Genomic DNA, 15258 nt, shown 5'->3' with positions numbered 1-15258 from the left:
TGCTAGGTATGCCCTAATGCGGTATTAGGTGATATCGGCGAAGGGGGGAAACATCCGGGAAAGTATCCCCGAAGTTTTGCATTTTCGGACAGATGAACCAGAGGGGAAAAGTTGTGTGTTCGCTATGCTAGGGATGTGTGCTAGACGAATGGGCTGCGCATCCGGATTCGTCTCGTCGTTCTGAGCAACTTTCATGTACAGAGTATTTTCATCCGAGCTACGGTTTATTTTCTATTAATTTTTAAAGTTTTAATTCATTTTCTAAATTATTATCTATTTAATACTAACATTATCCAGAATAGTGTATGCTGACATCATCATGACGTCAGCATGACGTCAGCAGTCAACAGGGTGTTGAGTGGGTCAATCTGACGTGTGGGTCCCATAGGTCATACTCTGTTTATTCTAATTAGGATTTAACTAATCTAATTACTGTTTAATTACTTAACAATAGTTAATTAGGTTAACTAAACAAGATTGATTAAGTTAATTAATTTAGTTAATTAATTAATTAAATTTATTTTTATTATTAGATATTTTTTAATCCTTTTTTAATAGACGTTTTTGTACTAGGGGTGAGGCCCCGTTGTCAATAGTACATGGGTCCTTAGCGGGCATAGCGAACGGGCGAACGGGCGAAGCCGGCGACGGGCACGAGCCCGCCCCCGTCAGGGCGCTGTGGAGCTAGGCACCCACCGAGGCAGCGGCGAGGCGCGTGGCATGGATGCTCCAGGGGCGCGCGACGCACGAGCCGGACGTGGCGACCGCGGTGTGGCGGCGCGTCCGGGCACGGACTGTGGCCAGGGTGTGCGGCGACGGGGCGACAGTGGGCGCTGCCAGGGGCACATGTGAGCGCGACCACACGGCGGTGAGCACGAGCGACAGCCGGAGCTCGCTAGAGCGGCAACAGGCGAACGCGTGCGGGACGGTGCCGGCGCGCGTGGCACGAGGCCACGACCATGAGCGCATGCGCGCGGGAGACAAGAGGAGGAGAGGGGGAGGCAGAGGCTCACGGGGGCCGTAGGGAAAAGTTAGTGGGCTCGGGGAGGAGTCGGGGAGGTCTGTCGAGGCGGCACCGGCGACGAGGACGAGGAACGCCGGCGACGGAGAGGACGGCGGTGATGGCGTACGTCAATGGGTCGCGGGGATGAGCGGCGGGGTCCAGCGAGGTCCAGGCGGTGGCGCGGGCTTCGGACGTCGTCGGCGGGGTGACGGGGTCTGGGCGGATCGAGCCCCCGATCCATATCGAGAAAAGGGGAAACGAGGGGAGAGTGGGAGGAGAGGGGTAGCGGTTAGGGTTTCGGGGGAAGGGTTATAGGGGAGTGGGGGCCGGCCTGGGCCGGTTGGTACGGCGGCTAGCTGGGCCATTTGGCCTAGTTGGACCAGGGGAGCCCTTTTGTCTTTTGTTTTGCTATTTTGTTTTCTTTACTTTTTATTTATTTATCATTTCCTGTTATCTTTGATTCTTTAATGCTTATAGTTTTATAAAATACACAGATGGTTTCTAAATTAGTATTACTATATTTATTACTGCCACATTAATTTGGGTAACTAAATAAAATAGTTAAACATTTTATAAATAATCAAAGGCATTTATTAAATTGGTTATGCTGCTATTTCAGTCACATTTGAGTATTTGAACATTTTATAAAAGGGTGGTTTCTCCACCGTAATTTCCTATGAATTATTTGGTTCACTCCGAACATTTTTGTTTTAATATTTGAAAAGTTTTATTGTTTGCTTGATTTTGAATTTGAATTTGAATAGGTTTCGAACTAACCCGAGATTAGCAATAGTAATCGAGGTGATGTGGCATCATTAGCCGAGGGTTGTTATAGCTTAATTATCCGGGCGTCACACACACCAGCAAGAAGAAAGGCATGACTACACCAGTCAAAGCCGCTGTTGTAAGTCCTTAATCCTCATGCCTTTTAACTACTACTTACTCTGACTTGTCCCTTGAACTGCATGGTTTGCAGCCAATGTCTATTACTCTTTTCAATTTTATGCACAATTGTCTTAGCGTATCATTGCACCTTACAAGGTTTAAAAGAGAGGAGTGGTGTTCCTTTGATCTTGACATGTAATCTAGTTCCGTGCTAGACTTGCCCACACAACGTTACAATTGCATGTTTGTTTGTTCTCAGTTGTTTTGTGATATGAATGATGCCATACTATGCTTACTGTATTATAAACTTTATCTCTGTATCCTTAGTTGTCAATACAATGTGAAGAAATAGACAATGCATTAGCGATGGTACATGGTCATATGTTTGGAACCAGGTTTTATTATGTACTTTGCAGTAAAATACAACTAATATTTTACATTGGTTCACCAGAATAAGTTTTGTATATAGACCAAAGCTATCTTGTTTGCTTTTGATGCCTCCTTAATATCTTCAGTTCTGGTAGTACTAATGTAAAAACTCAACTTTTCAGCAAGCTATGGAAAAACTAGTGGAACTGCCACCTTCTGAAGGTGGTGAGGCAACTATAACCGCAATGTCAGCTCTTGCTGCAGTGGGTCAGTACCTGTCCACTAACAGTGCCAAAAGCATGTTCCTGTGTAATACTAGGTTGGTTGTTAAGGCAATCTCATCCAAACTGCCTCATGATCAAGATATGCAAGCTCAAAACAATGTTATATCTGCGCTCCAAACACAAGTCCATTCCCTAACAGAGACCCTTTGTGAAACAAGGACATACATTGTTCGATGTCATCAAGATATGCATGGTTTTGAAACCAGACTATTAGACATTTGCTATGTTGTTTAGGAGCCTAGGAGAAATGAAGGCGAAGGTTATGGTGCTCCATCGGACAATACAACATGAAAACGTAATAGTCAGGTCAAATGAACTGAGCTTTTGAACTTCTGGTGGTGCATTTATCTGCCAGACTGTTAACTTTTATGCCAACCTTCCTTTTGTTTTATAGTTGTAATTTGTTTTGTTGTGATATAAAATTTGTTCTTAACATGCAGCCACCGGCTAAAGAAAACAGCAAGCCATTTTTGTATAGTATAGGGTGTTCCCTATATTTGCACTGGTGGCGATCTTTGATGCCGAGTGGATGTAATCTGTGCAATCGCCTTAATAGACTAGCGTTAGTTTCGGGCTTATTTATTTCCTACTCTTCTTTTTCCCTGGTTTGCTAGTGTCCCCAACAACCATGGGCCATATACGGACCGTGGTAACCTTGACCTTGCTATGGGCCGTAGGATCCATGGGTCTCCTACGGGCCATCGATAAATGGGACTCCAACAGGGCCATAAAATCGGCGGGCCTCAGGCCGCCGGATAAATGGGTCTACATGGGCCGTAAGTGGGTGTAATTGGTATCGGCCCAACACGGTAACAGGCCGTTAACAGGTCGAAGGACAGCAAAGGCTTAATTCGGTCACAGACATAACGGGTCGTTAATGGGCCAGAATACATGACTGGTTGGAAACGACTGAGGGAGTCCTGGATAAGGGGGTATCCGGACAGCCGGACTGTATACATCGTCCGGACTATAGAAGCGTCAAGATACAAGACTCAAGACTCCGGCTAGTGTCCGTATGGGACTCTCCTTTGCGTGGAAGACAAGTTTGGAGATCCGGATATTATGTTTCCTTCCTTGTAACCGAATCCATGTAAACCCTAGCTCTCCGGTGTCTATATAAACCGGAGAGGATGGTCCTTAGAAGGCCGATCACAATTACAATCATACCATCATAGGCTAGCTCTTAGGGTTTAGCCTCTATGATCTCGTGGTAGATCTACTCTTGTACTACTCATATCTTCAATATTAATCAAGAAGGAAGTAGGGTTTTACTTCCATCGAGAGGGCCCAAACCTGGGTAAACATTGTGTCCCTTGCTTCCTGTTACCATTAGCCTAAGACGCACATATTGGGACCCCCTACCCAAGATCCGCCGGTTTTGACACCGAAAATGGTGCTTTCATTGAGAGTTCCTCTGTGTCGTTGCTTCGAGGCTTGATGGCATCTTCAATCGTCAACAACACAGTCCAGGGTGAGACTTTTCTCCCCAGACATATCTTTGTGTTCGGCGGCTTCGCACTGCGGGCCAATTCGCTTGGCCAGTTGGAGCAGATCGATAGCTTCGCCCCTGGCCACCAGATCAGGTTCGGAAACTCGAACTACACGACAGATATCCGCGGAGACTTGATCTTCAACGGATTCGAGCCTGCGCCAGGAACATCGGACAGTCACGACAAGCACGGCCTAGACCTGCTGTCGGACAATGCTTGGGACATCATCCCCAAAGCAGCCCCGGATCTACATCCAGGGCAGGTTGCGTTGCCTATGGACAGAGGGCTGGACCCCGCCCCGCAGGCCGCACACTCATCGGCGCTGGAGTCGAACACATGTCTCACCTCTGTGGAGGCCTGTAACCATGGGCCCCCGGACTCATATCCGGCTGTTGGCCCTGGTCCGCACACTCTCGAGCTAGCCGGGCCAGGTTGGGCTCCGGTGATGGAGTTTACCGCTGCGGACATCTTTCAGCACTCGCCTTTTGGCGACATGCTGAACTCATTAAAGTCTCTCTCTCTCTCTCTCTCTCTCTCTCTCTCTGTCAGGAGGCTCTGAGCCGAACTATGTCTGGCTAGAGTGGGAAGCAGGCGACGAAGGAATTCGCTGCCCACCCACCACCCACTTTGTTGCCACGATCGATGATTTAACCGACGTGCTCGACTTCGACTTCGAAGACATCGACGGTATGGACGATGATGCAGGAGACATACAGGAGCCACCGCTCATAGGGCGGTGGACAGCCACTTCTTCATATGATATATATATGGTGGACACTCCAAAAGGAAACCAATGGCGATGAGGCAACGGAGGCTAACCCCTCCAAGAAAAAATCAAAGCATGGGCGTCGCCAGCGCCGCTCCAAGCCCCGCCAAGGCAATACCGGCACCGGAGACGATAATAATCCGGACGGTGCCGACGATGAATACAACCCCGAACAACCCGCCTTCAAGCAGGCCGAACAGGAAGACGGGCATGACAGCCCATATGAACAGGCGATGGACGGGTATCCGGAGGAGGACAACTACATGCCCCTCTCTGAAGATGAGGTTAGCCTCGGAGACGACGAGTTTGGTGTACCCGAAGACCCCGCAGAGCAGGAGCGCTTCAAGCGCCGGCTTATTGCCATGCGAGAAGCCTGAAGAAGAAGAAGCAGCAGCTTCAAGCTGATCAAGATCTGCTCACAGATAAATGGACAAAAGTCCTGGCAGCCGAGGAATATGGACTCAAGCACCAAATGGCTGACCGGCCGCCTCGAGGTCGGGACAAAATGGCATATCAGCCGGAATACCAGCCTGCAGCCCCGCGCTGGTTTACTATGGCCCGGGGCAATACTCAGGACCTGCGCGATAAACTGGGTAACGCCGCAGGACAACCAAGATCGATTTACGGATCACGGGGGCGCGCCAAAGCACATGACGAGAACCATCATACCGGATACACTAATAGCAAATCCGTCCGGGCCGAATACAACCAGAGAGACGCAGCTGGACTGCGCCGCGACATAGCCCGGCACAGAGGCGCCGCACACCCCCTCTGCTTCACTGATGAAGTGATGGATCATGAATTCCTAGAAGGGTTTAAACCCGTAAACATCGAATCATACGATGGCACAACAGACCCCGCGGTATGGATCGAGGATTTCCTTCTCCACATTCACATGGCCCGCGGAGATGATCTACATGCCATCAAGTATCTTCCCCTTAAGCTCAAAGGACCTGCCCGACACTGGCTAAACAGCCTGCCCGCAAATTCCATTGGCAGTTGGGAAAATCTGGAAGATGCATTTCTTGACAACTTCTATGGCACATATGTGCGACCTCCGGATGCTGATGACTTGAGCCACATTACTCAACAGCCCGGAGAATCAGCCAGGAAATTCTGGACTCGGTTCCTAACTAAAAAGAACCAAATAGTTGACTGTCCGGACGCCAAAGTCCTGGCGGCCTTCAAGCATAACATCCGTGACGAGTGGCTCGCCAGACACCTTGGCCAGGAGAAACCAAAGTCCATGGCAGCTCTCACGACATTAATGACCCTCTTTTGCGCGGGAGAAGACAGTTGGTTGGCTCGCAGCAGCACTACGCCGTATTCTGGCATGTCAGATGTCCATGACAATAACAGCAAGCTACAATGCAACAGACACAAGCGACGGAACAATGGCGACTACACCGAAGACACGGCGGTCAATGCCGGATTCAGCGGATCCAAATCCGGTCAGCGGAAGAAGCCATTCAAGCGCAACAATCAAGGACCGTCCAGTCTAGACCGCATACTGGAGCGCTCGTGCCAAATTCATGGCACCCCGGACAAGCCAGCCAACCACACCAATAGAGACTGATGGGTATTTAAACAGGCCGGCAAAATAAACGCCGAAAACAAGGACAAGGGGCTGCACAACGACGATGACAATGAGCCCTGGCGTCCACACATGGGGGGACAAAAGAAATTTCCCCCCAGGTGAAAACGGTCAACATGATCTACGCCACCCACATCCCCAAGCGGGAACGGAAGTGAGCACTACGGGACGTATACGCGATGGAGCCAGTCGTCCCCAAATTCAACCCATGGTCAGCTTGTCCGATCACCTTTGATTGTAGGGATCATCCTACTAGCATCCGTCACGGCGGCTCGGCCGCATTGGTTTTAGACCCAATTATAGATGGATTTCACCTCACAAGAGTCCTTATGGACGGAGGCAGCAGCCTGAACCTGCTCTATCAGGACACAGCGTGCAAAATGGGCATCGATCTTTCAAGGATTAAGCCCACCAAAACCACCTTTAAGGGTGTCATTCCTGGAGTAGAGGCCCGCTGCACGGGCTCTATAAGATTGGAAGTGGTCTTCGGATCTTCGGATAACTTCCGAAGCGAAGAGCTAATCTTCGATATCGTCCCTTTCCGCAGTGGTTACCACGCACTGCTTGGACGAAACGCATTCGCCAGATTCAATGCGGTACCACACTATGCATACCTCAAGCTCAAGATGCCAGGCCCGCGTGGGGTCATAACAGTCAATGGAAATATGGACCGCTCTCTCCGTACAGAAGAGCACACTGCGGCCCTTGCGGCCGAAGTACAATGCGGCCTCCTCCGGCAAACCACCAATCCGGCGATGACAACCTCAAGCTCCGTCAAGCGAGGGCGGAACACCCCGCAACAGGATCAGCAGGCACGTCAAGAGCATGACTAGCAGTCCGGCCTCCGCTCAAGTCCCACCCAAGAAGCATTCGTGCCACGCGTACACAATTACGCACTCAAAATACCATGGGCACAGGCGGAGGCATAGCAGTGGCTCAGTCAACAGTACGGTATTGCTTCGTAACCTTTCCTTTTACCCTTAAGGACATTGCTTTAGTGCAGCTTCTCCAGAAGAGCCGGATTGTCGGACTTACATAGGAGAGGAAACCCAGGAGGCAACAGGCTTTAGGCACAGCAAGAAACACCCAGGTGGAATCTATTTACGATCGTTGTTCTTGCTTTATCTATCTGTACGTAGCCTGCCCCTGGATAGGATATGTTAAATAATCCTATTTATCTCTGCTTAAAGCATTCATTGTAAACATACGCTTAAACGTATTATTTATCAATGGGAGACCATATATAGCGTCAGCTTACTTATTTTTATTTGAGCATTTTTTATAAATGTCTATTTGATTTCGCATCCGTACACATTGGTACGCTTAGTTTGCCAGGGGCTTCTTATGGCGCCCCACAATACGGCAAGTCAAGTCCGAACACTTTCAACAGTGCGGCACCCTGAACTTATAGCACTATATGCATCAGCTCCGAATCATGTCTTGGGTTATAGTTGGGATAGCCCGGCTCCCTTGTTTTGGTGCCTTACATTCCGTTAGTTCGGCTAAGGTAGCGCAGGGAGAACTACTGCGATTGTGCCCTGGTTTTTTCAGACGAGCACCTCAGTAGAGAAAGCACAAAACTGTCCGGCATGATGTGGCGAGAGCTGGTCGTTGTTCGAGAGGTCTTAAAATCCTTGAAGATTTTTCTGCTTTAGGCGATAATTTGGCTTTGTCTGATATAGGCGTGTATAGCGCCCCAATTCAGCCTTCCAGATTCTAGGGGCTTCGCCGAAATTTAAAATTATAGACTTCTATGGCTAAGTGAAGGTTATAAAGCCGTATAGTTTGATTGCCTTGCTCGCTGCGCTGGACACCTCCTTAAGGGAACAAACATTTGGATAAAGAGTGTCCGGGTTTTCCACGAACACCCCAATACTAGTTACACGAGGGCGGAAGCCGACGACTGGCCTACTTTCAGAATTTGATAAACAGCCGCATAGAAGGTAATATTTTAAATAACAAAAGTGCTACATAGCGCAAGTAACTTCGTATTTAAATTACAAACATGACAGAGGTGAATTCATTCAAAAATTATGTCTTTAGTACATTCATCGGCCACGAGGCAAGCACCCTTTATCACGCCATCATAATACTTCTCGGGATGCGGCTTGCCCTCCGGCGGCCCGTCCTTCACCAGCTTCTCCGCATCCAGCTTGCCCCAATGCAACTTTACACGGGCAAGGGCCCGGCGGGCACCCTCAATGCAAACGGATCGCTTGATAACTTCCAGTCGCGGACAGGCATCCACCATCCGCTTGATCAGGCCGAAGAAGCTGGTGGGCAGAAGATCACCAGGCCATATCCGGACTATGAGATCCTTCATAGCCACTTTGGTCGCCTTGTGGAGTTCGACCAACTGCTTCAGTTGGTCACTCAGAGGCGTTGAATGTTCGGCCCCAGCATACTGGGACCAGAACAGCTTCTCCGTTGAGCTCCCCTCCCGGGCATGGTAGAACTCCGCGGTGTCTGATATGCTGCATGGCAGATCTGCAAATGCCCCTAGAGAGCTCCGGACTCGGGTAAGTAAAATAAATGCCTCCTCCACATGTTTGCATTGCATAAAAAAATTTCTTAACCGCCGCTATCTTTCTGGCCTCCTGGATCTCCTGTTGTGCCCTCTCGGCTTCGGCCTTGGCGTCTTTTATATTTGTAAGGGCCTTCGCAAGCTCAGCCTCTTTTGCTTTCAGCTCATGCTCCGCAGACTCGAGCTTCTTGCCGAGCTCCTGGAGCTCTTCTTGTACCTCGCCCACTCAGGCCTCTTGCTTTTTGCGCTTCTTGAGTTCCAAGGCCGCTTTGTGTTCGGCCTCAGACAGCGCCTTCTTGAGAGATGCCACTTCGTTGGTGGCCTCTGTTACCATATCACGACGTTTCGTCATTAGCATAATCAAATTTTATTTACTATTCATTATATGAGAGAGGGGAATCATTCACCTTTGCTCTCCTCGGGCTGCCTCCTCGCGAGGACGAGCTCTCCCTGTGCCCGCTCTAAGTCCTGCATTAGGCCGGTGATTTCGACCGTGCGAGCAGCAGCGGCCAGTAGCATGGCTTGTTTATTTACATTCAAACTTATTGTTAGACTCCTGCGGATTATAATTGACCCTCCATTTGGTTTTTCTTTCCGAACACCAAACAGAGTATCAGGGGCTACTACCTATCGGGTGGTAACTTCACATATTTTTACTGCTTACCTCAAAGCCTGTTAGGAGGCTGGTGCAGGCTTCGGTTAGTCCGCTCTTGGCGGACGAAACCTTCTGAATCACCGCACTCATGAGAGTACGGTGCTCTCCATCTAGGGAAGCGCCGCGAAGCGCTTCCAGCAGACAATCCGGTGCCTGGGGCGCAACGGAAGTCCTTGATACAGACGGCCCTCCCTCCATAACGAGGGGCTGCCCGCCTAAGTCCGGAACCACTGAAGGCTCCGGAACAGTGTTCGGCTGAGAGCCCAGCTTGTTGTGGCTCTCATCAACACGATCCGCGGGGACCTTGAACCCCGCGAGTACGACGTCTGGGACGCCGCCTTGAGGCGCCCCCAGGGCCATCTCCACCATCGCCGGGAGCCTTCGAGACAATACCTCCGTGTCATCCGCAGGCCGAGGAGACGTGGCCGTCGGGTGTGAGTTCATTACTGACTCACTCAAGGACCCGTCCGAAGATGACACTTCAGGATGGGCCCTGTCCGGACTGCATACAAGTTCGGCATTATAAACAAAACTATGAAGCGAAATTACGATTGAGTGCGGATACTTATGATCGCACTAGGGGCTTCTTCCTGGGCAGCCACCCTTCCTCGCTATCGGCGGCGGTGGCAGAGTAGTCCGGAAGGGACACCTTTCCCTTCTTGGACGTCCCAGTCTCTCCCACCGGGGCGGTCTTCCTCTTCTTCCCTCCCCCAATACGGGGAGGTGGAGTTTCTCCCTGTTCCTCCCCGCCTCCGCGGGAGGAATCAGCCTCGTCGTCATCGGACTACAAGGGTATGACGGCCTTACGCCGGGGGCCTCTCCTGACCCCCTGGTCCGCCGTCTCAGGCCCCCCACTCTTTCTGGACGGGGCGGCCTCTTCTTCTTCTTCTTCTTCCCCTTTAGGGAAGGAGTGCGCCTCGTCGTCTTCGGATGAGGCTTGCGCAACCTTACTTCGGAGACCCTTTCGGGTCCTCGGGGCCTTCTTATAGGCCTTCTTCTCCGGCCCCTTATAGGGCGTCGGGACCAGCATCTTCGTCAGAAGATCATTGGCTGGGCTTTCTGGCAACGGAGCCGGACTGTCAATCCGCTCCGTTCTCTCCACATACTCCTAAACAAATATACACAATCACTTAGGAATTCTCCATGAATACATTGGGAAGAACCGGACCCGGTGGTGGCCTGAGAACTCACCTGGGTAGGGTGCCATGCGGCGTGGAGCCCACGGTCCTCGGTTATGAGAGGAGGTACTTTGGTGGCCTTGAATAGCTCCTTCCACTCGTTCTTGTGCTTCATGCCATAGAGCCTCTGGAGCGTCCGGTGTTTGGCCGGGACGAACTCCCACAGATTGAATGCCCGCCTTTGGCACGGCAGAATCCGGCGAATGAGCATGACTTGGATCATGTTGACAAGCTTGATGTTCTTGTCCTTCATGCCCTTGATGCAGTTGATGAGTCCGGTCAGCTCTGTAGATTCACCCCATAACAGGCCCTTCTATTCCCAAGAGGTGAGCTGCATAGGGGTTCCAGATCGGAACTCGGGGGCCGCCGCCCAGTTGGCGTCGCATGGCTCGGTGATGTAGAACCACCCCGATTGCCACCCCTTCACGGTTTCTGCAAAGGAGCCATCAGGCCAGGTGACATTAGGCATTTTTCCCACCATGGCTCCTCCGCACTCCGCTTGTTGGCCGTTCACGATCTTCGGCTTCACGCAGAAGATTTGCAGCCACAAGCCAAAATGAGGCTTGATGCGGAGGAAAGCCTCGCATACGACGATGAACGCCGAGATGTTGAGGACGAAGTTCGGAGCTAGATCATGGAAGTCTAGCCCGTAGTAGAACATGAGCCCGCGGACGAAGGGGTGTAGTGGAAACCCCAGTCCACGGACGAAATGGGCAAGGAACACGACCCTCTCATGGGGTCCTGGAGTTGGAATGACCTGCCCCTCGTCTGGTAGCTGGTGGGCTATATCTGCGGCCAAGTATCCGGCCGCCCTGAGATTCGCGATCTTCTTCTCTGTCACGGTGGAAGCCACCCACTTGCCTCCTGCTCCGGACATGGCTAACCGTGCGGAGAAAACCTGGACTAGGGTGCTGGAGCTCGAGGGGGCAAGAGTATGCGAGGGAGGAAGAAGGCGTGGGTAAGAATGGGGAACTCTTATCCCTTTATAGAGGCGACGAAAGCGGTGCGCGTCCCCACTAGCCTGTTGAGAATCGCTTACTTCCCAAGCGCCACGATTGATGGCACGAGGGGATTACCAATACCCATATTGATGAGAATCCTGTGATAAGGGGACATGATCTCTGCTTTGACAAGATGTGTCAAGGAAACCGCCTCGCAATGCGCATTGTGGCTGGTTGTGAAAAACGGTTCGAATAATGACCTGGCTCTAATGGCATGTCACGTCGTCTAAAAGTTGTCAGCTGAAGTATCATTCTCTCTACGGTGGTATGTGAAGATCATTTTGCAGATCCGGACATGACCTACGTGTTCGATAATAACCTTGGAGTATTCGGAGGAGGAACCCGCCTTGCAATGCCGAAGACAAGACTGCGCGCCGGACTCATCGTCATTGAAGCCTGGTTCAGGGGCTACTAAGGGAGTCCTAGATAAGGGGGTATCCGGACAGCCGGACTGTATACATCGTCCGGACTATAGAAGCGTCAAGATACAAGACTCAAGACTCCGGCTCGTGTCCGGATGGGACTCTCCTTTGCGTGGAAGACAAGCTTGGCGATCCGGATATTATGTTTCCTTCCTTATAACCGACTCCATGTAAACCCTAGCTCTCCGGTGTCAATATAAACCGAAGAGGATGGTCCTTAGAAGGCCGATCACAATTACAATCATACCATCATAGGCTAGCTCTTAGGGTTTAGCCTCTATGATCTCGTGGTAGATCTACTCTTGTACTACTCATATCTTCAATATTAATCAAGAAGGAAGTAGGGTTTTACCTCCATCGAGAGGGCCCGAACCTGGGTAAACATTGTGTCCCTTGCTTCCTGTTACCATCAGCCTAAGATGCACAGATCGGGACCCCCTACCCGAGATCCGCCGGTTTTGACACTAACAGGCGCCTCCACCTTTCTTGGGGGGGCAAGCCTCCCCTCCTGGCCGCCGCTCCTCCCCTCTAGATGGGATCTGGAGGGGGCCGGCCCCCTCTCCCCTTCCCCTAATATAGTGGGGGTGTTGGGGCTGCCAAACACATGAGTTTCCATCTCTCCTGGCGCAGCCCTACCCCTCTCCCTCCTCGTCTCTCGTAGTGCTTGGCGAAGCCCTGCTGGAGTGCCACGCTCCTCCATCACCACCACGCCGTTGTGTTGCTGCTGGACGGAGTCTTCCCCAACCTCTCCCTCTCTCCTTGCTGGATCAAGGCACGGGAGACGTCACTGGGCTGCACGTGTGTTGAACGCGGAGGCACCGTTGTTCGGTGCTTAGATTGGATTCGGTCGCGATCTGAATCGCTTCATGAACAACTCCACCAATCGCGTTCTTGCAACGCTTCCGCATCGCGATCTTCAACGGTATGAAGATACACTCCCCTCTCTCTTGTTGCTAGAATCTCCATAGATGTATCTTGGTGATGCGTAGAAAATTTTGAATTTCTGCTACGTTCCCCAACAGTGGCATCATGAGCTAGGTCTATGCGTAGTTTCTATGCACGAGTAGAAGACAAGTTGTTATGGGCGTCGATTTTGTCAATTTACTTGCCACTACTAGTCTTATCTTGATTCGGCGGCATCATGGGATGAAGCGGCCCGGACCGACCTTACACGTACGCTTACGTGAGGCGGGTTCCACTGACTGATGATACGTCTCCAACGTATCTATAATTTTTGATTGCTCCATGCTACTTTATCTACTGTTTTGGACTATATTGGGCTTTATTTTCCACTTTTATATTATTTTTGGGACTAACCTATTAACCGGAGGCCTAGCCCAGAATTGCTGTTTTTTGCCTATTTCAGTATTTCGAAGAAACAGAATATCAAATGGAGTCCAAACGGAATGAAACCTTCGGGAACGTGATTTTGTCACCGAGCGTGATCCAGGAGACTTGGACCCTACTCCAAGAAGTGCCAGAGGCGGGCACGAGGGTGGAGGGCGCCCCCCTGGGCGTGCTCCCCTGCCTCGTGGGCCCCCTGTTGCTTCACCGACGTACTCCTTCCTCCTGTATATACCTACGTACCCCCGTCAGATCAAATATGGAGCCAAAAACCTAATTCCACCGCTGCAACTTTCTGTATCCACGAGATCCCATCTTGGGGCCTGTTCTGAAGCTCTGCCGGAGAGGGCATCTACCATGGAGGGCTTCTACATCAACACCATAGCCTCTCCGATGAAGTGTGAGTAGTTTATTTCAGACCTTCGGGTCCATAGCTAGTAGCTAGATGGCTTCTTCTCTCTTTTTGGATCTCAATACAATGTTCTCCCCCTCTCTTGTGGAGATCTATTGGATGTAATCTTCTTTTTGCGGTGTGTTTGTTGAGACCGATGAATTGTGGGTTTATGATCCAGCTTATCTATGAATAATATTTGATTCTTCTCTGAATTCTTTTATGTATGATTGAGTTATCTTTGCAAGTCTCTTCGAATTATCCGTTTGGTTTGGCCAACTAGATTGGTAGTTCTTGCAATGGGAGAAGTGTTTAGCTTTGGGTTCAATCTTGCGGTGTCCTTACCCAGTGACAGAAAGGGTTGCAAGGCACGTATTGTATTGTTGCCATCGAGGCTAACAAGATGGGGTTTTTATCATATTGCATGAATTTATCCCTCTACATCATGTCATCTTGCTTAAGGTGTTACTCTGTTTTTAACTTAATACTCTAGATGCATGCTGGATAGCGGTCAATGAGTGGAGTAATAGTAGTAGATGCAGAATCGTTTCAATCTACTTGTCTCGGACGTGATGCCTATATACATGATCATACCTAGATAATCTCATAATTATTCGCTTTTCTATCAATTGCTCAACAGTAATTTGTTCACCCACCGTAGAATACTTATGCTCTTGAGAGAAGCCACTAGTGAAACCTATGGCCCCAGGGTCTATTCTCATCATATTAATCTCCATTACTTTAATACTTGCTTTGTTTTTACTTTGCCTTTTACTTTTTACTTTGCATCTCTATATCAAAAATACCAAAAATATTATTTATCATCTCTATCAGATCTCACCCTCGTAAGTGACCGTGAAGGGATTGACAACCCCTAATCGTGTTGGTTGCGAGTAGCTATCATTTTGTGTAGGTGCGAGGGACTCGTGCGTGATCTCCTACTGGATTGATACCTTGGTTCTCAAAAACTGAGGGAAATACTTACGCTACTTTATTGCATCATCCTCTCCTCTTCGGGGAAATCCAACGCAGTGCTCAAGAGGTAGCAAGAAGAATTTCTGGCGCCGTTGCCGGGGAGTTTGCGCAAAAGTCAACCATACCAAGTACCCATCACAATCCCTATCTCTCGCAGTACATTATTTGCCTCTCGTTTTCCTCTCCCCCACTTCACCCTTGCCGTTTTATTCGCCCTCTCTTTCCCAATCTTCTCCTCTCTTTCCCGTTTGCCTCTTTCCCGTTGCCTTTCTGTTTTCTCGTGTGCTAAGCTTGCTTGCTTGCTTGTCGTCATGTCTAATTCTTTATCTTCTTTGTTATCTCCCGAGAATGAAGTTCTAAATTTTAAGCAAAGGGAG

This window comes from Triticum dicoccoides, chromosome 6B (assembly GCF_002162155.2).
Source record: "Triticum dicoccoides isolate Atlit2015 ecotype Zavitan chromosome 6B, WEW_v2.0, whole genome shotgun sequence".
Classification (NCBI taxonomy): Eukaryota; Viridiplantae; Streptophyta; class Magnoliopsida; order Poales; family Poaceae; genus Triticum; species Triticum dicoccoides.
The sequence above is the reverse complement of the archived record's forward strand: the minus strand, read 5'-3'. Positions refer to the sequence as shown.